The following is a 23,300-nucleotide window of genomic DNA, read 5'->3' on the forward strand; positions in this document are numbered from 1 at the left end:
AGCAAAATGTTGCCACGTGTTTCCCAGAGCCATGGGGAGCTTGAGTCTGGTAACGAGGCAAACCAGAAGAGAAAGACAGTTCTCACTGCGTGGACGGTGAGCCCTCTCTCATCAGGGGCTAGATGCTGCAACATTTAATTCTACGTTTAAACGGCCCACGTTTAAGCCATTGTCTCCACTAGAGGGCCAGGACGGAGATGAAATTGCAGCCTGATGACTTTGCTGCTGATTTAAGAATTGATCCTAAACCTTGGGGAGGGCAGGGCAGGAAGAGATTAAGGTTGGGGTTAAGACGATACGCAGTTACTCAAAGGGGGCTTATCTTGGTCTAAGGCTACCGCCAATTCTACCCAAGAAGCCTCAACTCATAGAACAACACTGTTACTGAAATAAGCTCAAGGGCTTCCCTGGTGGTGCAGTGGTTGAGAGTCCGCCTGCCGATGCAGGGGACACGGGTTTGTGCCCCGGTCCGGGAGGATCCCACGTGCCACCGAGCAGCTGGGCCTGTGAGCCATGGCCGCTAAGCCTGCATGTCCGGAGCCTGTGCTCCGCAACGGGAGAAGCCACAAAAGTGAGAGGCCCATGTACCGAAAAAAAAAAAAAGCTCAAAAGATATGTAACATAGGACACCTTCAACAGCCACCTGGGCTCAAAAAGTCAGTCTCAAAAAGGAGTCTCCAACTCCTCCCCTTGTTTCTTACATCCACACAATCATCCCATTTTGGTCAATTTTTTCCTTGTAGTATCAACCACATCTGTCCCTTCATAATGCTCCCAAGTTTTCAAAGTCTTATCTCCTTTTGCCTGTAATAACCTCCCAACCAGGGCCCCCGTCTCTGGTTTTCTCCCCACCATCTCCTGGGCCGTGAACACAGTTGTAAAGCTAATCTCACTGAAACAAGGCTGGTCCCATCACCAGCTTGCTGAAAGATCTCCAGTGATTACGAACCCTCAGTTCAGGACCCGCTCCACAGCACTGCCCTGCTCACATTAAAACAAAGACAGGCAGGGCCCCTCCATCTCCACCGACCACCCCCCTGCAAACCAGAAACAAGCCCCATTTTCTAGGAATCTGTTAGTGGCTGTGATCACTGGGACTCCCAGCATTCAGGTTTCTCTTTTTTTTTTTTTTGTGGTATGCGGGCCTCTCACTGTTGCGGCCTCTCCCACTGCGGAGCACAGGCTCCGGAAGCGCAGGCCCAGTGGCCATGGCTCACGGGCCCAGCCGCTCCGCGGCATGTGGGATCTTCCCGGACCGGGGCACGAACCCGTGCATCATCAGGCGGACTCTCAACCACTGCGCCACCAGGGAAGCCCTCAGGTTTCTCTTGATCAAATACAACACATGGAGACATGGCTGAGAGGCCCCGTTCTTTGGTCTGACACCTGTGCTGTGACCCCTCCCTACCTTTCCAGTGAGATCTGCCCCAGTCTCTATGAGCATACCGCTTTTCACGTTGACTCACACACAGAGTTTCCAACTTATTTTTCACATTCGGCTGCTATGCTGGGCTCGGCCATGCTTTGCCCCTGTCTGGAACCCCCTTTCTCCATTGATCTGGAGGTGGACGCTGCCGTCTGCCAGACCCCAGGACTGGAGGCAGCAGGTGCACGTGCGAGAGAGCCTGACGCAGGGGAGAGACGGTGCAGTGCAAACACACCTGGGCTGGAATCACGGCAGCATCCTGGACAGGTTAACCTCTCCTTAATTCAGTTTCTTTGTTTTAAAATGAGGACAGTAATCTCTACCTGGTTCAGGAGGAACAAGGCTAGAAGGGCAGCTGGCGCCAGATAACACATGAACTGTGACTTCACGCAGGGGACAGACAGTGACAGGGCCGAAGCATGAAAGGCTGGGCTTTAACAGGAGCTCAACCACCAGCTAGATTGGATTTAATCTGTTCATGTCTTCATGATTTTCCACTCACTGTGGCTAATCAATGTCAGCTCTGTTATTTTTTTTTTTTTAAATAATACTCTTTTAATTTTAATCAACATCTTCACGCCAGGCTTAGTTTTTCCAAGTCTGGGTTCGGGGGCTGTCACGTGCATTCCTGTTATAAACACAATCAGTCACGAGTGACAATTCATCGCTACGTTCATTCACTCCTTCACCCTACAGATATTCATGGAGCACCTACAGTGTGCTGGGTGGGAGAAACACAAAAAGGAATCTGAGGATTGGAAAGGTGGGAGCTTATGTATAAAAGGCTGAATGCCTTGTCTAGGACATAGCAGGTGGTACATGCCCTTTCCAGGGCAAAGCTCTGAAGCATTTCATCGCTCGTGTAATTCTCCAAGTTTTCTCTCTCCCCCTGTGATTACAGGGAGGTCTCTAGCTGGTAGGATAAAAAGATCCATGCAGCCTGCATCGGGGAGCCATGCGTGGAGGACGGTGTCCTGCAGAGACACCAGATTCACAGCGCACGCTGATTGAGGGAGAAGGAAACTTCTACTTGGTTAAGCCAGTGAGAGTTTAGGATTGACCCTCTGAAGCATGAGGCCCATCCTATCCTGACTAACACGATGACTTTCATTTTCTCTACTATCACCATCTGGCAATTAATCATGTGTAATAACGCCTTGTGATCGTTCTCATATTGACTGCCCTTTACTTCTTTTGATTTCCTTAACTTTACCTGTCATCGCACCTCTTCAAGTAAGCAAGAGCCTGTTAAACACAACAACCTTAGTTTATACTCCTGGGTTCTCCTTTTCACCCTCCAACTCACTTCCTCTGACCTCCCATTTCTCCCCAAAGTTAGCAGTGAGCCTTACACAGAGCAACTGTAACTCGTAATTGATGATTTAACAATTTTCCCATTAAGAAATAATCCCCCAAATATAATGACGATTACTTACTTTCATTAACTAATACCACTCTGCTGGCATGGATAATTAGGAATTAAGCACATAGCTACTATAAAACTTTAGGGATTCATCCAGGGACCTACATCAACCATGGCTAATCACAGGTTGATTTGGTGATCATTTCTTACTGTGGCCCTGTTAAACGATATGCATCTGGGCTTCTAGGGTTCCCATTTAGACATTCATTCGTCCGTCTATACGGTCCTTCTCTGAGAATCAGCAGACAGTAACAGCTATAGAAACAGACTAGCTGTGAGACCATAGGCTAGTCACCTCAACTCTCTATGCCCCAGTTTCCTTATCTGTGAGAGTTAAAAATGTATCTGGGGCTTCCCTGGTGGCACAGTGTTGAGAGTCCGCCTGCCAATGCAGGGGACACGGGTTTGTGCCCCGGTCCGGGAAGATCCCATGTGCCGCGGAGCGGCTGGACCTGTGAGCCATGGCCGCTGAGCCTGCACTCCGCAACGGGAGAGGCCATGACAGTGAGAGGCCCGCGTACCAAAAAAAAAAAATGTATCTGGTAAGCTTGTTGTGAGGATTACATACATTAATACATGCAAGTACTTAGAAAGTTGTTTTAAGCACTAAGAGACAGCAGTACCTGGCATGTGGTAAAGAGTGCTAATATCATTTACATTTACTGAGCACCTACTACATGGCAGGGATTACAGAAACAGGGACAAATAAGGTTTCCCAGTTCGCAAGGAGTTTACAATCCAGTAAAGGTGATAAATATATAAACAAATAAGTGAACTTAAGTGTTACAGAACCATATCCAGAAAGAGAGCACACACAGCTGCACTCAAAGAAGATGCAGACATGCGCGCTCGCGCGCACAACTCCTGGCAACTGGTTACAAACAAAAAGGTGCTCCTTCCCCTTGGAAGAAGGGAAACTGGAAGATTCCATAGAGAACTGACAGATGAACTGAGTGTTATGATATGATAGGTATGTGCCAGGCAAGATGGAGCACAAGGACATCCAGGCAATTAAACGTGAGAAGAGGCATAAAAACATTTAATGTATTCAAAGGTTTAATCAAATGCCTCCTATGTGCGTGTATAGCTTCGAGTACTGCAATACAGCAGTCAGTGATACGGATGAGGTTTCTGCTTTCACTAACGTTCTAAAAGAGGAGACTAACAATAAACCAGTTAACAGATATACAAACCAAGGAGCTACGAAGAAAACCCAGTGGGTGAGATGGCCAGAGGGAGACTGGGGACCAAAGTGTGGAGAGTGAGAGATGAGAGCAGAACCAGAGGCCAACAGCACACACTCCATTCCTCTGTTTTCTATGGGAAGGATTTTCTCAAAGCCCTCCTGGCCTTCTTTTTACTTCATCCTTTTTCTTTCCCAAGGATGTGGAGTGAGGTAGCTGGCTGGAGGCTAAACCCAGCGTGGACCATGCCTCTCCTTGGGAAACTGACTCCACTGGGTAGGGTTAATCCACCACTGGGTAGAGTTAAAATGTTGAGCACAGGGTAGGGAGGCAGGGCGGCTGTGCATAGAACTGGGGTCTCTTTTTCCTTCCTTCTTTACGCAGACAGTGGCCTGCAGACTCAAAACTTCCCTGCGGGTAGACTGTGATCAGGCCCAGACTAGAGAATGAGTTGGGAAGCTCTTTGGTTCTCAACCTGAGATACAGCTTCTAACTCAGTTAACTGTCCTCCGTCACCGAGGTGCACCCTGGCTCCATCTGCCTTATGATTACACTGGCATTGGTTCTCAGTTGGCTCAGGACTTGGGAAGGGAAGAGTACTCTTTGAAGATAAAGGTTTTTATACAATAAACACCTTCCCTCCTCCAACAGACCTCAAAACTAAATTAGGAACCACTATCCTAATCTATCAAACCTGTCACCTTATTGAAAAATCCTTCCAATCGCTTACTTAACAGCTCCAAAGACGTGGCTAGGGGTTTGACTGAGAGGCCTGGCCCAAAAGGTATAGTAAGGCTAATTCAACCAAAGTAGTGAATATTGGGGGAGAAGGCGGGGCGGGGGGGATGACTTCAGTGCCACTGTGAAACCCTATGGTACACAGGTCATGGTCAGTAGCCACAAAGAGGAAGAAGAGGAAATGTGAAGTCTTTAGATATTCTTACCTTGTGATTTCATATCTACATGTTTTTTTTTTTTTAAACCACAGCAGTTAAAGAATTTCTTGAATTTATCTTTTCTCTGAAGAATTTAAAAGAATTTAGTATATTTACACACTTGCCTCAAAGCTTCCTTATGAGACTGGATGAGACTATAATGTTATCATGAAGAAAGATTAATGTATGGTTACTATCTACAGCGCTCAGTTCTGAGCATTAGAGAAAAAAATAAAAAACAGATGAAGATAGATGGTTCCTGACCTTGAAGGCCTTACCCTCTAACTAGAAAGAGTTCAGGCCCACAAAGCATTATGTATTAAAAAAGGAAATACAAACCAAATGTCAAATAGATGGTAAAGATTTTTTAAATGTTTCAGGAGTTTGGGGGGAAAAAGCATCTGTTGATATCAAGGGTGATTATAATGGTTTCATGGAGGATTTTAGAGAAAACATCAGAGAAGTGTTAAAACCTCAACCCCACACACTGGAGAGACTGCAATTGGAAACTGCATCTCTGGTGGAAGCTCCTAGAAGGTGTGCCACGTGCACTGATTTCTGGGTGCAGCCCTACCATGCCTGGCACTGCACTCTGCCCCGGGAGGGGTCTCCTCAATCCCTGTGGAGCACATTAAACGGGTCCTCTGTTTCCCTAGATCTCACACCGCTGTTTCCCTGCCCACTTTCCAGCCAGGAGCAGCTGACCACAATATACAGGAAGTACTCTGCCCACTGAGCCACCCTGCCAGGGCTGCTTGGTCACAGGGATGATGAAAAGGACAGACCCTCCGCCGACTTGGCTTTGCTGAGGCAGGGAGGCTCTGCCAGCTCTGCTGGCACACTCGGGGCCCTGCAGAATTTTACTACAGACACCGCCTTCCTCCTCGAGTCCCCAGCTCGGTGGGGACAGGAGGCAAGTGTTAATAGCAGAGGTAGCAGCCCACACTCTCTACAGGAGGGGAAAGGCGGGCCAGGATAAGGTGGAAAATAAAAGGAGGCATCGGGGCTGTGCTCAACCTGCCCGGGATACACTGGCTGCCATAGTCATTATATTTTTTCTGGCTGCAGAGACATGTTGCTATGGAACCAACACATGCCATTGCTACTTGGCCTCTAGCAAATAAAATCCCAGCGCTGGCAAGAGCATTTCCCTAGATTTCCCTTAAAGGGACACCATCGAGGCCGAGCACTGTTCGAGCTTGGAAACAACAGCAACCTTGTTCCCGGGTCCAGCCACCCCGCATATACCATGAGCTGGAGCCCAGTGACACGTTTTTACAAGGCGGACCCGCGTGCAGCACGTGGACCTGTGTGGTACAAACCCAAGATGTGGGGATCAGCCTCTGAGTTGCTTTTTGAAAACTCACGGCTTCGGTGTGTGTTTAGTTTTCCCCCAACTGGTAAAAGCAAACAGCTTGTAGTATTTGGGATTATGATTTGATACCTCCTGACTGTCGACTTCAAGCTACTTGCAACCCAGCAGGAAACCGAAGTTGCTACAAGTGGTCGGCGTGAGTTCAGGTGGTCCTTATTCTATTGCTTTACCATTTCTTACCTCACACCCCTCTACCAGTTTATTCTTAAAGAATAGCACAAAATAGGCACGGAATTTAGCACATTCCCCCTTTCCTAAGGCCCTGAACTGTGTCCTGTTTTAGTCTTTATCAATCTCTTAGTTCCACAGAGACCCTTTGATTCCCTAGGTAGCAGCAGACCTCAGTGTCCCATGTTATACTTTGGTGTGCTCTGGGGATAAACCTTCTGGGCTTTTCTTGGATAAGATGAGGAAATGGAAACCCTCACATTCACACTTCTAATAATGCACAATTCATGCACATGGAGTACGGGGAGACAGGAGAGATCAATTTTGGAGTAATACGCAGGCGGACGGTCTCTCAGCGAATCACCAATCCATGTCCTAAGTTCCGCACAGTGCGTTGGTAGAAAGCAGACTACTCCTGTACCCTGAAAAGCAGGAAACTCAAGTTCCTTTACAGGGACTCCAGTAGGCAGAAGAGAAGCCCCCATTTGTTAAGGTAAAGTGATTAAGTTGACAAGTGGGATAAAATAACGGACACAGGCTCTCAATACTACGCTTGGGCCAATCTCTAGAGGACATGGAACATTTTGGAAATAAGTGCACCTAGATCATCAACCTAAATGAACATGATCCAGAGCCAGGTCGCACAGGCATCTCGAAAGAACCACAGGTAGGTTCACCTTCTGGGATCCCATATTTGTATATTCGCCGTAACACCCCACAACTGTGCCCTCACGTACGAAGCATAATTTTTTTTTTTTTTAGTGAAGAAATGTTTCTCCGAGAGTCTATGATTGCGGGCCAAATTTGCACAGCAATTCAAGAAACCTGCTAAGCCTCACTCTGCAGGTGCAGACAGCCCTGAGTGGGGGGCGTGCCACTCTGCAGTTGGCCAGCAAGCGCCTGCAGGTGCACCTCGGCGTCTAGCTGCAAAGCAGGTGGACCACCGAGTCTCAGCACGTGACGGGGCATTGCAAATGCGGTGGTTTGGTAAAGGCGCAAAGGAAACAAAAACTAGGCCCTCTCAGATGAGGTCCAAAATGGAAACGTTCCGGGTACCTCCATGCAATCAACCTCTCTCATCTTGTTAGTAACCAAGTGTGATTAGAAAGTTAAGTAGCAACAGGCATCACTCCTGACACTTGCCTTAGAGGGACGTTAGCATTAGTTTATCAGGATTACATCGGGTTGAACTGCCTGTAACTCTGTATCCCCAGAAGGTACTGGGATTCAAAGGACAGCTCTGTGTGGGGTTGTGATGGGGGAGGGCATGACCCCACGCAGCTGAGAGTTAAATGCCTCTCTCATAATCTAGGCTTAGATGCCAGGGTTGGGGGAAGCCCTCAGGGCCTCAGCTGTCCCATCTGGACATAGGGGCTTTGCTAGATGAGCTGTAACATCCCATCTAGTGCTCACATCCTATGATTCTCTGTCGTGGTGTTAAAACAAAACAGTATGTCACATGAACAAAACGAATGGGTTCTCCTTGCCCACGGCCGTGTTTCTGAAACTTCCTACCTCATCCCCTCTGCAAACTGAACAAGGTAATAGTAACGGTGGTAACAACTCAGAAGAGACAAAACCTGTGAACAGCCAAAAGAAATGGCAGAAAAACACCAGGGGAAACCCTCCCCTCCAAAGGGAAGGGGAAATGTAATGAGTACAAAGAGTCTCTTGATTCCAGGTAGGAGAACACTCCCAGAGAATGCGTGCTAAGTAACGTGAGTAAAAAATATATATAAAGGAGTCAAAGGATTACTCACCCTGTGAAAACAGATTGCTTTCTCTTCACCCAGAGAACGGACTAATTTCTTTGGAAAACTGGAAGAGAAAGAGATTAAAAATGAAACATTAAATCCATCCCATAAATCAGCACAGGTATGCAGGCCGGAGAGATAAGAAATCCCAGCGCCTGGCCCTCTGGTACTTACTAGGTGCACAATTAATGTCTGACGAACGTGGACGGCCCACTGCTTGGCTGACTACTTGAATTTTAAAGACGGAGCTTTGAACAATTAATATGTAGAAGACAATCACACGCACGATTCTCTTATCTCGAGATGCGTGAATCTTTGACAAAGGAGTGCCGTGGCGCCGCAGGTCTGCAAGTCTTGTAGTTTACCCAGCCTCCAGACGGAAAAGCCCACAGACGGCGACAGAGGCACCTGACTTCCTGGGCAAGGGGGTCCTACACAAAGAACCTGGAGAGACACCCCCCCTGTGTACCGCACACGGTGAGCAGGACATGGCGATACTCTTAGCTCCTCAGCGGCGAGGGAGGCTACCATTTATAGGGGGAATTGAGGCCAGGTGGGCTCATTGGTTACCAGGGAAACCAGCAGCTAGGGCGGGGGCAAGCACGTAGGCAGTTACTGATTAAGGCCTATAATTAGGAGCACTGGATAGTCACGTGAGTGAAGCCGAGCCTGGTCGAGCACGGCATGTTGAGAGCAAGGGAACAGCCATCTTGAATGGCCTGACCGTACAATACATACGCCACATATACTGTGGTGCCTGGTAAATCATTTTTTAGGTGGATCTTTAAAAATGTCGTGTCTGCACCTCCACAGTGGAGCTAAAAGAAGATGTCTTCATAGTAACCAGAGCATCCCATCATGTCACTTTGCCTTCCCCCAAAATGGGGCACCCACAACTCCATGCATCCCCCACTGAAGTCCACGATCCCAAGGGGATCCATAATCAAGTTCCTACGGGAACGTGGACTGGCAGAGAGGCACCGGGGGCCACATATCAGGCGGACAGAGTAATCCCGTGAGGAAGCCAGTGTCTGAGATAAAGTGTGGGAAAGAACCGAGATGATGTGCATACTGGAAGAGGAAGCCTGTAAGACAAAGGGAGATAAGGCAGTGTGACAGCCACGAACCGTTTACTGTGCATCACATAAGGGGCTAAACTCAAGATCCAAGTTTTTAAAAATTTCCAGAGACTGTTTTAAAGATGCCTTTGAAGGTTCGGCAGGGGGTGAGGCAGTGCTAGTCTAGCTCCCGAGACTGGCAAATTTCACACAATCCCAGAGCATGGCGGATTCAGCCTCCAGCTCTAAGAAGGCCACTGCTTTTCCTTCCTTTTCCCTAAAAGGAAAAGAGCACTGAGGCCTCTAGGGCTGTATGCAGTATCTCCTCCTCAGAATGTGTCCACTGGCCAGAGATTCCCAGACCCGGCGTCTCAGAATCTTCTAGGCAATCTTCTCCTGCAGAGTCCCAGGGGGAAGCTCACCTACCCTACCGCCAGCCTGTGAGAGGAGAATTAAGGGCTACTGAGACCACGTGATTCTGCCTTGAGAAGTTTACACTCTAACTGAAAACACTGCAGGGAAACACGGCAAGCGGTGAAAGATGGTCCACGCTGGTAAAATCTCTGAGCACCTTCTTTTGAAAGCAACGCTTCAGAATCCATTCACGTACATTAACCTTTTCATCCTCAAGGCAGACGAGATCTACAGTGAGATTCACCAAGACCCCAAACGCTGATCTTAGAGTCAGATCTGAGCCTGAGTCTCAGCTCTGTCACCCACCAGCTGTGCGACGCGAGTAACATAAACTCTCAGAACCCTTTCCTCATTTGCATGATGGCAGCAATAGTCCCGACTTCACATCATGTTTCAGGTTCTTAGTGCGGTGCTTGGCATGCAGGAGAGACTCAATAAAAAGAAAACGCTTTCACGCCGTGTGGCACAACACGTCTACAGATCTGTGACAACCGACAAGACAGAGAACGGCTTTTTTATAATTTCATGATTTATCAAAGGTGTGGGAGCTTTGTGTTCCCTTTCTCCACCCACCAAAATGAGGTGAGAAAAATGAGAACAAAGTAAAACCATTTACTGTGAACACTTAGATAATACAGATAAGGGAGGAAAAAACCCCAAATAATATCAATCAGCAAAAGTCCCACTAATAATCACTTTGAACATTTTGGCTTCTACGGCTCCAGGCTTTCTCCTATGCTCAAGTGTACAGACTATATTATGCATATGCTTACATAAATAAAATTATATACATACAATTTATTCATAACATTCTATGATAGCATTCGTATTGTTCTGCAGTCTAATATTTTACTTGTTATATTGTAAACCTCTTTTAACATGAATAAATCCATCTCCATCATTAATTGTTTAAGAGCTGCAAGAGTACTGTGCTGAAAGAATGAACCACTAAATGCATATCTGCTGATTTACAGAATCTATCAGTGTCCCACATTTGTGAGAAATGACTACACCTGGGGTAGTGTGTGGTTCTTTTGCTTCTATATTTTCGGTAAGAGTCAGAAAGACAGCTTGTTGTGACCAACTAGAGGCGTGGGATAGGGAGGGCAGGAGGGAGGGAGACGCAAGAGGGAAGAGATATGGGGATATATGTATATATATAACTGATTCATTTTGTTATAAAGCAGAAACTAACATGCCATTGTAAAGCAATTAAACTCCAATAAGGATGTTTAAAAAAAAAAAAAAGGAAGAAAGTCAGCTTGTATAAATGTCAGAAGTCTTGGGGACTTCCCTGGTGGTCCAGTGAGTAAGACTCTGCGCTCCCAATGCAGAGATCCCTGGTTGGGGAACTAGATCCCGCATGCCACAACTAAGACCCAGCGCAGCTAAAATAAACAAACAAACAAATAAATAAATATTTTTAAAGAAATAGCAGAAGTCATAACAAAATAGTGTTTTGGTTTGAGTGCGTGTAGCTGAGAAGAATACAAACTAGTACATACACCACAGAAGAATAAAATCACAAATCACAATATTCAGTGAGTGTCCAGTATATTGAAAGGGGACAACATTTTAAAGACTAGGGCTACTGGTGGATAGAAATGCCTATTTCAAGTGTGAAATGATGTCTGAAGTTCAAAAAGTGTCCCTGTTTTTCAGCCTGATTATGGTGGAGTGACTTAAGGATACAGAGAAAAGTAAACTGAAAATTGTAAACCCTTGAGTGAACCTAAAAATCAGAATCACGCTATATGAACTTGAAAACAAAAAAAATCAGAATTTATCATATTTAGAAGATATCAAGAGTTGGAATGCTCATGTAGTCTCAACATTTCTAATCTAACTTCCTTCTCAAAGAGAACGGTTGGTTTGGTAAAAACATATGTGATACAGCTTAATTGAGTCGTACGACAGACACATCGTTGTCCTTGATTGAGAAAATTGTGCCATACCTGTAACTGTGACTGACTAGCATCATTTCAGGAAAATACTACTTTTGGGGGGAAGCTGGGGAAGTGAATGTATCCCCACAATCGGCAAAATGTTTAGAGCGAATTCTTCCTCCAGTTATGAATGTAACCCTTTAAAGTACTGCCAACACTGCTCCTACAAGCAGGCAGGAGGTGGGGGACTGCCAGGAAGCAGCAGAGAAAGAAAGACAGGACATACTGTGGCAGCAGAGAAATGCCAAATCAGATACCAGTGGAAAATCCTGGAGAGAACAAACGTGGAGAAACATGGAGCTTGATTTGTGAAACCAGTTGATAACTCCTCCACATGCTATACCTTCCAACAAAAGTTCATGCCTTGTCCAGCTTATGCAATTTTTAAAGAAAGTGACAATTTGTGGTGGGCCTCATGCTCTTAGAAGAGATTTCTACAGTTCTATTTTGACCATGAGAAATAGAATCAACATTGGGAGATAAGAACTCAGACCTTAAATTTTAGCACTGGATGCAATCAGAGAAAGCATCTCTTCAACAACTTCCACTAGAGACTTTACTGTATCAAGGAATATGGACTGAGCTACTTTTAACAGATCTCTTTTTATGGTACAATTCAGGAGTCTGTGAGATGTTCCTAGATCTAACCATGAACTTCTTACAGGGACAAAATTTTTGCTTTGCTTCACTCTCTTGTGGTCACTGCTTTCTCCATGAGAGAGAACCACATGGTCAGGCTGTGTTGTGTGCTATATAACGTCTCTTTTATGCAGGGAAACCTAATGATACACATTCTTAAATTTGCTTTCAAATTTGCTTTTGCATCCCTTGATGATGTACATGGGATGGCCCGGAGCACATTCCGTATAGCAGACCCAGCCATGGAAAATGATGGTTTAGATTCTAATGTCCCCATCTGATTGTGTGTCTCTGGTAAATATGACCTAGCCAGGAAAACTGGACTGATACTCTCCATTCCACACTCACAATATATTTTTGGACTACTGACTTGGGAAAATTCTGTCTTGCCATTGTATAATGTCATCCTAAGTAAGCACTGGATTTCTTAATATTACCTGCTACACTTAGTGGGTGGCTAATTATGCCGACAAGTTTTAATCTGTTATCTCTAATCCTCACAAAATCTCTGTAAAACAGTCCCATTGTGCAGATAACGAAAACAAGGTTCAAGACAAGTGACCTAGCCAAGGTCATATAACCAGCAGGTGACAAGGCAAGAATTCGAAGCAAGGTTTGTCTGGGTTTCAAGGCCAAAGAGAAAAGAGATGAGCACCATGGCACGGAGCATGTGTATGTCTACATGAAAGTCCCAGTACATAGCATTCTGTCAAACACAAAAGACAGCACTTGCTTCCACTAAATAAGCAGGTATTTCAGGTTATCAAATATACAGGGGCAGCAAGTGAGGATGTTAGAACAAAAGTCGCCCACAACACTGAGTGCAGGTCATGCTTTAGCCATCCAACAGGTGCTGGGCAAGCATTCTTCAGGGACAGCAGCAGGACCGAAGTGCTGACAGTTGCAGCGACACAGAATGGAGCCTCGGCAAGTCGCTCTAACAATTACTTCGCATCATTCTGATTATGAGCCAGAAGCATGCAATCAACAGCACAGAGATGATCTTAAATTATCTCCATCAGCATTTTACTTCAGCTATCAAAGCGTGGCAGATGGAACGTACTCTCATCTGACCTAAACGCGATGTTAATGACCCAAACACAAAGGATGTGCAGGAACAATAGTGGCACAAGGGCAGTGGCCTTGCTGCATGCCATTGGTTATAATAAATGCACTTTATTTCGTTCAACTTTTCCACTTACGACCTCAGAGTAAATAAACATTATTGATGTGTTTCTCATTTGATACATTTGTCCACAGTCTAACTCAATAGAAAGACTTAAGTAGGCTTACAAATTCTCCAGACTTAATACTGCATGTTGTACACATCTCTACAATCCAATTCCATTGTAAATTTTTGTGGGTATGCATCTCCTCCACTCAGTTGTGGCCCAGCTCTGAGAGCAGGGAATTTATGTCATTTATTTCTGTATTCCCAACACCTAGCCCTGGCATATATAGTAGACAATCAAAATACGCAGAAATTAATGAATTCTCATCGGACCATAAATAAGAAGGCATGCTTACTGAGTGCATGAATGACCCCCAAGTTGTTCTAAGGGCAATATCTGAATTCCAAAACTTGTCTACAAATTGAAAAGATGATTATAAATAGATACCATGAAACTCAGCAGATATCTGTTCATAGGGAGTAAAAACATACAAATACAAAAATAAGGAAATACTGCCCTCATATTAACTGAAGAAAATCATTTGCAAAGGGATTCTCACCAGACTACGTTCAACATTAAGGCCTGTAACTTAAGGAGGAGAGAGTATTTTGGGAGTGGTTTCCAAGGGGAGTAATTAAAATCACTATAGGTTAGAGAACCAGATCTGGAAGCGAAATACTGATTATTAGATTACAGGGGAAAAAAGAAGTCAGCTTTCCTCCTCAAAAAGTAAAGGAAAATGGCTACAAAGTTTTCAACAGATCGGCACTATTACAACCAATGCCTATCACTTCACGAACCGTCGGGGCAGTAAGACTCTATGAAATGGGATAAGGACTCTCTTTTGCCTTTAGATAAATATTATATCTACAGCAAAATGTGGCACTTCACCAGATTCATCCATCACTGGGTCTCACCAGATTCATCCATTATTGAGATCCTATTTGGATTGTACAAAATGGTTACCCTGCCACTCTGTGTGAGAAAGTGACACAGGTAGATGCAGATGTCACTTCAGGTAGATGTCACTCCTGGCTTTATGATTTCCTGGGTGTCTGTGTTCGTGGGTGAGTATGAGTGTATGTGTGTGTGCAGGTCTAGAATTTCCAATGATCTCAAAGGGTTTTATATATATTCGTTCAAATTTAATATTCTTGAATTGCCAAAACACACGGTATAAACCCCTCAAAATCAGTACCCATACACCTTCACCACTCTTCTAGCAATCAGCATAAGTTCACTGCATGAACGGCCAAAAGGTTCAAGAGAAGGCATAACAAAATCAGCAAACCAACAGCACCTCTAAATTCCAAAACTGGCCAATCCTGCCTTAGCAAGGCTGCACCTCTGGCTTGGAGGGAGGGGTAAAAGAAGCAGGATGCTATTTTTAGGGTGAAAGCAGCAAGTTTTCTGTGTTCTACACTTCAGGGCCATGTGCCAGCAGTCTAACTCTTCTCACTGCAGCTAAAGATCAGAGCTATTTCACCAAGGTTCAGTATAAATAGGGACTATCACAGGGGAAAGGCAAGTGTCAGATACTATGACTTTAAAAAGTGCTGCCTGTGTTAGAAACATCTCAGTCACGTCCGGCAAGCAGCCCTGGTGATGCGCGATGCGAAAGTTACTGCCCCAATCAAAAGCAAAGGCTTAATTAAAGAACACAGTTCTGGACACAAAGTTGGAGTTCAGTACATTCTCAAAAGCCATACTATCTTATAGCTACGTGAGCTTTACAGCTCTCAAACTGCTCCACTATAGCATGAACGGTCAGCCATCAACATCACTATGCTATGTTTTAAAAATGGTACCTCTTTAAAAAAAAAAAAAAACCAGGAATCCCAGTTGGTTTAAAAGAATTTTAAAAAATGGTACCTCTTAAATGTCCAGAATAGTCAAGGTCTAGCAAACTTTTCTGGTAAAGGGCCAGACAGCAAATGCTTTAGCCTTTGAGGGCCTGACAATCTGTCAAGACCACTCAGCTCTGCCACTGTACCACAAAAGCAGCCATAGACAATACTATACATATGGGCATGGCTGTGTGCCAATAAAACTTTATTTATAAAAACAGATGGAGGTGGGATATGGCCCATGGGCCAGAGTTTGTCAATCCCTGGTCTAGAATATCGTTACACTGGGCACATAAAAGACAGAGTCTCTGTTTCCTCCTTTTCCCCAAAAGAGATTTTATTTTTACTTATTAAAAATTGTCAGATGACAACATCCCACGCTATCCAAAAACAGTGACTGGTCCATTTCTGCAGTATTCACCATTGAACTTCCTTCACAATAAGCAGGAAGGGCAAATCTTTCAATGTCAGATGGAGTTTTTCAGAGTGGCAAGTCCCTGCGCATTTATCTCTGCATGACACACTCGCAAAGGGAATAGGCTGCCCCAGAGAACCCTGCATAAGTGCTCAGTAGTCTACTGAAGCAGTGCCCTATCTAGGCAAGCAGGGAGACACCTGTGCGAGGGCAAGAAACAAACCACCTGATTAAAAACAGGCAAAGGACCTGAACTGACGTTTCCCCAAAGGAGATACACAAATGGCCGACAAACATATGAAACAATGCTTAGTATCACTAATCATGAAGGAAAGGCAAATCAAAACCATAATGAGATACCACTTCACACCTCTTAGGATGGCTCTTATAAAAACAAACAAAACCAGAAAACAACACTCACTGGCCAAGATGTGGAGAAACTGCAACGCTTGTGCATTACTGGTGGGAACATAAAATAATGCAGGTACAGCTACTGTGGAAAACAGTATGACGGTCCCTTAAAAAATTAAATATAGAATTACCCTGTGATCCAGCAATCCCATTTCTGGGTACATACCCAACAGAACTGAAAGCAAGAACTTGAACATACATGTATACATCCATGTTCACAACATCCTTATTCACAAAACCCCAAAGGTGGAGGCACTCCAGCGTGGATGAACAAAACGTGGTCTGTACACACAATGGAATATTATGTGGCCTTAAAAAAGAAGGAAATTCTGACGCATGCTACAAATGGATGAACCTTGAGGACATTATGCTACATGAAATACACCAGTCACAAAGGGACATATACTGTACGATTCTACTTATATGAGGTACCTAGAGTCATCAAATTCATAGACAGAAAGTAGAACGGCTGCTGGGGCTCAGAGGAGGGGTAACGTGGGGAGTTCGTGCTTAAGGGGTTCAGAGCTTGAGTCTGGGAAGGTGGAAAGCATTCTGTAGGCGGATGGTGCCGATGGCTGCCAACAATGTGAATGTACTTAATGTCAGTGAACTGTACATTAAAAATAATAAATTTTAACTGATGACTAGTAAGAATCTGCTGTATAAAAAATAAATAAAATAATAATAAATTTCATTTTATGTCTATTTTACCACGATTTTAGAAAAAGAAGAGCCTCGTCGTGATCACTCGGCCCTTTAAGGGAGATTTTCAGGTGATCTCTTTGGGCCAGATTATCCCAAGGAGGTCCAGGTCAGCCATGATGAGAGGGCTCGTTTACAGGAGGCAGCTGAGGAATTTCAACCAGGCTTGAAAATTACAATTTGACAGCCTCCACATCTAGGGATCATTTGGAGTAGAAGAGAATATGAGCGCTCCTATTGAAACAGAGCAGGACCCAATGGTCCTTCCCTCCCCCATGGCCTCCACCCGCTTTTTGTCTGTTGAAAAATTTTAGCCAAAGAATAAGTTTAATCAGAGAAGTGAGAAAAGGCAGAAGCGAAGGCAAACAAATAGGACCAAATAATAATAGTTTAGTCGTTAAGCATAGTCAAGGAACCTTTAGTTCCTCCTCAAGGGCTACAGATAATATTCTGAACCATATCCTTTGAGCTGTCTTGTAGATACTGAAACCCCACCAGGTGGAAGAAGTTTAACTACATGATGACCAGCCTGTAGCCATGACATAAGCTGCCACCATTCCGAGAACTGGCCTCAAGGAAATGGAACAGACCAACCCTGGAACTGAAGATTAACTGTGTACTTAAAACAATCATGGTGATGCTGATCAGACCACCCCGTGACCAATTAGAAGATGACGGGCAGAGCTGCCTGTGCTGCTTCTGCATGCACACCCCTGAAACTCCCCTTTAAAAGCTCTTGCCCACTGACTGTCAAGGGCAGGGTCGACAGTCGGCCTTTGGACACGAATCCACCCCCGCCCCCCAGGTTGCTGGTCTCCGAGATAAAGCAAACTTTCCTTTCCACCAACCCTGACTCTTTATTGGCTTCTGAGTGGCTGCAAACAGCCTGGCCCCACCTTCGGTAACACTGACTCAGAGTGAACTCGGCACCTAATATCTGTTCTATGGCCAGAATACCTGCACTATTCTCTCCTGAATGCTACAACCTCAGAGATTCAATATGACCGTGGGTCTGGAGTATAGTCAATGACGGGTAAGAATAAAAGGAAAGTTTACCTACTCGATGGAGAGACATAGGAAAGAGCAAAGAAAGGTAAAAGAAATCCCTGTAAGTAAGGCAAAGCCACCGTCTTTTTTTGTTTGCGGTATGCGGGCCTCTCACTGCTGTGGCCTCTCCCGCTGCAGAGCACAGACTGTGACGCGCAGGCTCAGCGGCCATGGCTCACGGGCCCAGCCGCTCCATGGCATGTGGGATCTTCCCGGACTGGGGCACGAACCCACGTCCCCTGCATCGGCAGGCGGACTCCCAACCACTGCGCCACCAGGGAAGCCCACCACTCTGTCTTTTAGGATGACGGTGAAAACCTACAATCTCCAGCTATGATAAGAGAAGTTGGCTTCCCTAACCCCACTCTCGTTGGTCACAGGTGTCTGACCACTTTTAGTTGACTCTCTTGAAACGTAAGCTTCTCTGAGTCTAATTCTGCATAGTGCTCAATATCATAGACCATGCGCAAGAGCTGACCTCATGAAAACTGTCTGTAGGTGCACAGCACTCTTCCAGGGAGTACTCAGGTATCCTTACATCCTTGCAGAAGTCAAGCTAATGGAGGGCTGCATTACCTACTACAAGCAGGATGATACCGAGTCATGGTTTCTCAACTGAAGGAAGATGATACCACTTCTTCCCATATTCTTGATAAAGAAATAGGAAGATTCTTTCAAGTCGACCCCAACCATAAGGAAGGAGGAAAGTCCTACAGCCACGTTGCTTGTATACGACATTGACGACCTCCCTCAGGTGATGACGGATCTTCTCCTACCCGAAACAAGGGGGAAGGCTAGGTCATTTTCTAACTCAGTTATCCAGAATGGCCATTAGAGGGTCCCAAATATCCCAACTAACTACAACATTTTCTGACTATCAGAGCTTCAGCCAACATGATGTAAAATTCAATTTTCGTTCAAGGGCACACATCTCTATTGTAACCTTTTTTTTTTTTTTTTTGACAGTTCCTGTCAGAGAATTCAAAGCACTGAAGGGAAGTGTGTACATGGGGGAAAAAAACTGCTGGAGGAAAATAATAAATTCAGGGCAAGGGTATATACCAGATTTTTAGATAGCTAAAGCCATTGGTAAACAGGGAAATGTTTAATAACCAGCTGGAGGGAAGAGAGGAGCCCTGGTTTGTAGCGTCTGCAGATTTCTGTAAACGCTCCCACCACGACCGACTTCAAGCTAGCAACACGATGCCAGCCTGTTCTCAATATTCCTCGTGAGAACCGGTGCAAGCCGGCTCCAACACATCCTTGGCTGAAGCCCATTTCCTTCATCCCACCAAGATCAACAAACCCTGTTTCATATCTGAAATAAACCCAAAGCTAAAGTCCTTCCTTAATTCCAGGCCTCTTCTCAGGCACTAAAAGACATCTGTTCACACGTCCACATCTTTCCTTCCAGTCTCCCCATCCAAATGAACCTAGCTCAAGCCCAATTGTGTATAAGAAGCCTCAAATGCTCTTCGATCGCACTAGCTTTTTAATTTTCTGTGGCACTTTTATAATACTGTCCCCTCTTGGATTCTAGAGGGTTGGGTTCCATGAGTGCAGAGATGGGTCTCACAGCGCTTAGCCCAGCATAGAGTCTGACCTGGATTGAGCTGAATGAAACCCACTGACTTGACCAGCTGGGCTGACACTGTCCAGTGGGCCCCAGTGAGCGAGGCTCACCAGCTAGGACCCTATGAGCAACGAAGGAGGACCTATTGGCACAAGGGTGCTCACTACTCTACACACCTAACTTCCACAGCAGGGAGGGAGACTAATATTTGTTGAGCAGGAAATTTCTGCAAGCCCCAGTGCCCAGATCTTAGTTTCTAACACCGTTTCCCAGTAAATGGAACCAGGGCTCTTTGGAGAAATGGCAGATTGTAGAACTGGGGCAGGGAATATTCAAGATGAGTGTGAAGGGGATGTGAAGGAAGGAGGGAAGGAAAGAGGGAGGGAGGGAAGGAGGGAGGGAGGAAGGAAGGAAGGAAGGAAGAAAGGAAGGAAGGAAGGAAGAGGAAGGAAGAGAGGAAGGAAGAGAGGAAGGAAAAAAACAAAGCAAAACAAAAAAACCAAAAACACAATGATGGGGGCATATCAAAGGAAAACAGACCTACCAATGGCCAATAAAAAAGACCTACCAATGGCCAAAACTGGAACAATTTAAGAAACAAGATAAATAACATGGTATAAGATTATAATCTGAAGTATAAAATAAACACTCATGAGTTTATACTGATATAAAGAAATGACTGAGTAAATAAGTAAATGGGGGAGACTAGACAAATCTGCTGTGCAGAAGGACTTGGAATAATTCATGTGTCAATAGATATATACCCTCAAGGAGGTGGAAGGCAGGCAGCTCCCCGCCCCTAGGTGTGGTTCCTTCCAAAGAGTGTAGTATGAAAGGTGTGGGGAGGGAGCTGTGTGGGTGAAAAGAGTAACTCTGAAGTGCAGAAACAGGACAAACATCACCTCAGCCAGGTGATCAAGGTCAACATCGACAGTGGTAAGTCACGTTGACAGCACGTGCCCCTGATATACACGACATGATGAAAATGGCAACTTACCAATTTTGAGGAGTACTGATCATTTTGTTGAATGTCCTTCAGCTAGGGTTTTTCTAATCATAACAAAAACATAGGAAAAACCCCAAGTGAGGGACATTCCGCAAAAATGATCAGCACTCCTCAGAATTGTCAAGGTCATGTCAAGTCCGAAAAATTGTCACATTTTAGAGGATCCTCAGGAGAGATGACAAATAAATGTATCAAGGTGTTCTGGATGGGATCCTGAAACAGGAAAAGGACATCAGGTTAAAAACTAAGGAAATCTGGGCTTCCCTGCTGGCACAGTGGTTGAGAGTCCGCCTGCCGCTGCAGGGGACACGGGTTCGTGCCCCGGTCTGGGAGGATCCCACATGCCGCGGAGCAGCTGGGCCCGTGAGCCATGGCCGCTGAGCCTGCGCGTCCGGAGCCTGTGCTCCGCCAACGGGAGAGGCCACAACAGTGAGACGCCCGCATACCGCAAAAAAAAAAAAAAAAAAACTAAGGAAATCTGAATAAACGATGGACTTTTTAGTTAACCATGATTTTTAAAATTTCTGCCGGGTACTCTGTTAGGTGATTTACATATATCATTTTGCTTAATCCCCAAAATGCTGATCAATGCTTTCATTCCCATTTTACAGACGAAGACAATGAGGAGAAAAGAAAAGGTAGAACTATTTTGCCCAAGATAACAGAGTTAGCAATTGGTGGAATTCCAGTTGAAACTCATGTTGAACTGTTCTAAGAGCTTTAGAAGTTTTAGCTCATTAATCCTCACAACAGCACAATAAAGCGAGTAGGGCTATTATTATTCCCCTTCCTGGTGAGGAAACTGAAGCTCAGAGAGGCAAGGTGAATGTTCAGGGTTGCACCGCTGAGGCTGATCATCACGAAAAGGTTTCTCAGAAATTGCTTACCTGACCCCAATACAAATGTATCTGATTATTTTGGAGCATCTCATTAAAAAAAGTTAGTTTCACGATTTCTCCTCTTAACCTCTTTCACAGAAAATCCCACCCCCTCCCCCACCCACAGTGCAAGACAGCACTTTTGCCAACGTGCTGCAATTAGGCTATTAAGTAACAGACATGAGGCCAGTGTTTATTAATTAGCAAAAAGCCATAGAGGATATGAGCTCTAGACTGCAGAGTTTTATATTCCACGCGGACCCTCCAAATCGTGTTTGTGGCTTGGATGGATTTCAACACTTGTCCTTATCACAGATCAAAAACACATCCTTATTGCTCTGGTCAATAAACATCTTTTAAATAGTGCATTCATAATAAACATATCTATTTCTTTGATAATTTCCATGAACTTGGTTATTTACTCACTCGGCCTTCAATTCTTACTTGATCTTAGCTACTTTAGGACTTTTTTGTTTGTTTCACATGAAGTTTTTCTTGAGAGATAGGAGTTAATTAAATGATTTAGGGAAAATGTGCCTCTTCTGACTCCAATACCAGATTATTATCTTTTATGAAAGGTAAAATCTATTCCAGATCATTTTAAGTGTGCACCGTCCTGAGTTAGATGCTTGACAGATTCATTAGCGCCGGCAAATGTTCAAGCTGCCAGAACATGTCCCTGCTCTCCTGCTCTGCAAACCGATGGCCTCGTCAACTGCCACAGGAAAAAAGTATTTCTATTCTGCCAAGTGATGCCACCAAGGGCAAAAGCCAGCTCTCTGCTTACCCTCAGGAAAGGGCTCTTGTGCATGAGTGTGTGTACGTTAGCAATGACTTCCTAATCAGAATACAATCACGGTACAGGCAAAAAAAAATAGACGTTTGGTATAGGAAGGGAAAGGTCTTACTTCCCAGGAGTGATGCTGAGACTCACCACATTCTCCCAATCTGAGTACAGTGAGTTTAAAGGCAACTTGCCAGATTAGGACATTTGATGAAACGCTTTGAAAGAATTAAGCTCCTTCTACCTGCACAAGAAATATACCTCCTTGGGACAGGAATTCCCTTCTCTGTGCTCCTGATACCCTGACAGTGAGAGGCTGTAAGGGGTCAGGGCACCAACTCTGGAGCCTATGCCTGGGTCTGAATGACCTTGAACAAGTTATTTAACCTCATTGTTCTCAGATGCTGGATTTGCATAATAATGGTTGTAAGGATTACAGGATTACTACATTAAAATGCACTAAGAACAGTATTGTCACATAATAAGTACTATACAAGCATTTGTATAAACATACACAACAAAACAGCTCATTGCTACCCAATGATTCCAAAACAAGTATTATAACCTACCCTCCCCCCACTACCTGCCCCCCCTCCCCCACTGCCCTTCACCTGCCTACATGCTCAAAGTCTGTTCATTTAAGACCTGCACCTATTCCAATGTCATATGGCCTGGTCTGCAACCACAGGGATGCTGGCAGACAGAAACTCTTATTTGCCACGCTAAAGTGTTTATCCAGATTAAATGTATAGCTAAAACTATAGAGTTTACCTCTCCTTTTTTATTTTTTAATTTTTTTTAACATCTTACAGTCTTATTCTTTTTTTTTTTTTTAATTAAGTAATTTATTTTTGGCTGTGTTGGGTCTTCGTTTCTGTACGAGGGCTTTCTCTAGTTGCGGCAAGCGGGGGCCACTCTTCATGGCGGTGCACGGGTCTCTCACTGTCACGGCCTCTCTTGTTGCGGAGCACAGGCTCCAGACGCGCAGGCTCAGTAGTTGTGGCTCCAGGGCCTAGTTGCTCCGCGGCATGTGGGATCTTCCCAGACCAGGGCTCGAACCCGTGTCCCCTGCATTGGCAGGCAGATTCTCAACCACTGCGCCACCAGGGAAGCCCTACTTCTCCTTTTTTAAACAAGGGTATT

At 44.9% G+C, this 23,300-nt stretch overlaps 1 protein-coding gene across 3 annotated transcripts in view; it reads right to left on the minus strand.

Annotated features, from left to right (window-relative positions):
- Positions 1-23,300, minus strand: part of ATXN1 (ataxin 1) — a 242,500-nt gene that overhangs the window by 178,495 nt on the left and 40,705 nt on the right. For all 3 annotated transcript variants that reach the window (XM_024763757.1, XM_024763775.1, XM_024763765.1), the window contains exon 2: positions 8,272-8,329. The gene's annotated coding sequence lies outside the window, so the exon portion shown is untranslated. The remainder of the gene's footprint in view (positions 1-8,271; positions 8,330-23,300) is intronic.

This window comes from Neophocaena asiaeorientalis, unplaced genomic scaffold (assembly GCF_003031525.2).
Source record: "Neophocaena asiaeorientalis asiaeorientalis breed wild unplaced genomic scaffold, Neophocaena_asiaeorientalis_V1.1 scaffold427, whole genome shotgun sequence".
NCBI classification, from domain to species: Eukaryota; Metazoa; Chordata; class Mammalia; order Artiodactyla; family Phocoenidae; genus Neophocaena; species Neophocaena asiaeorientalis.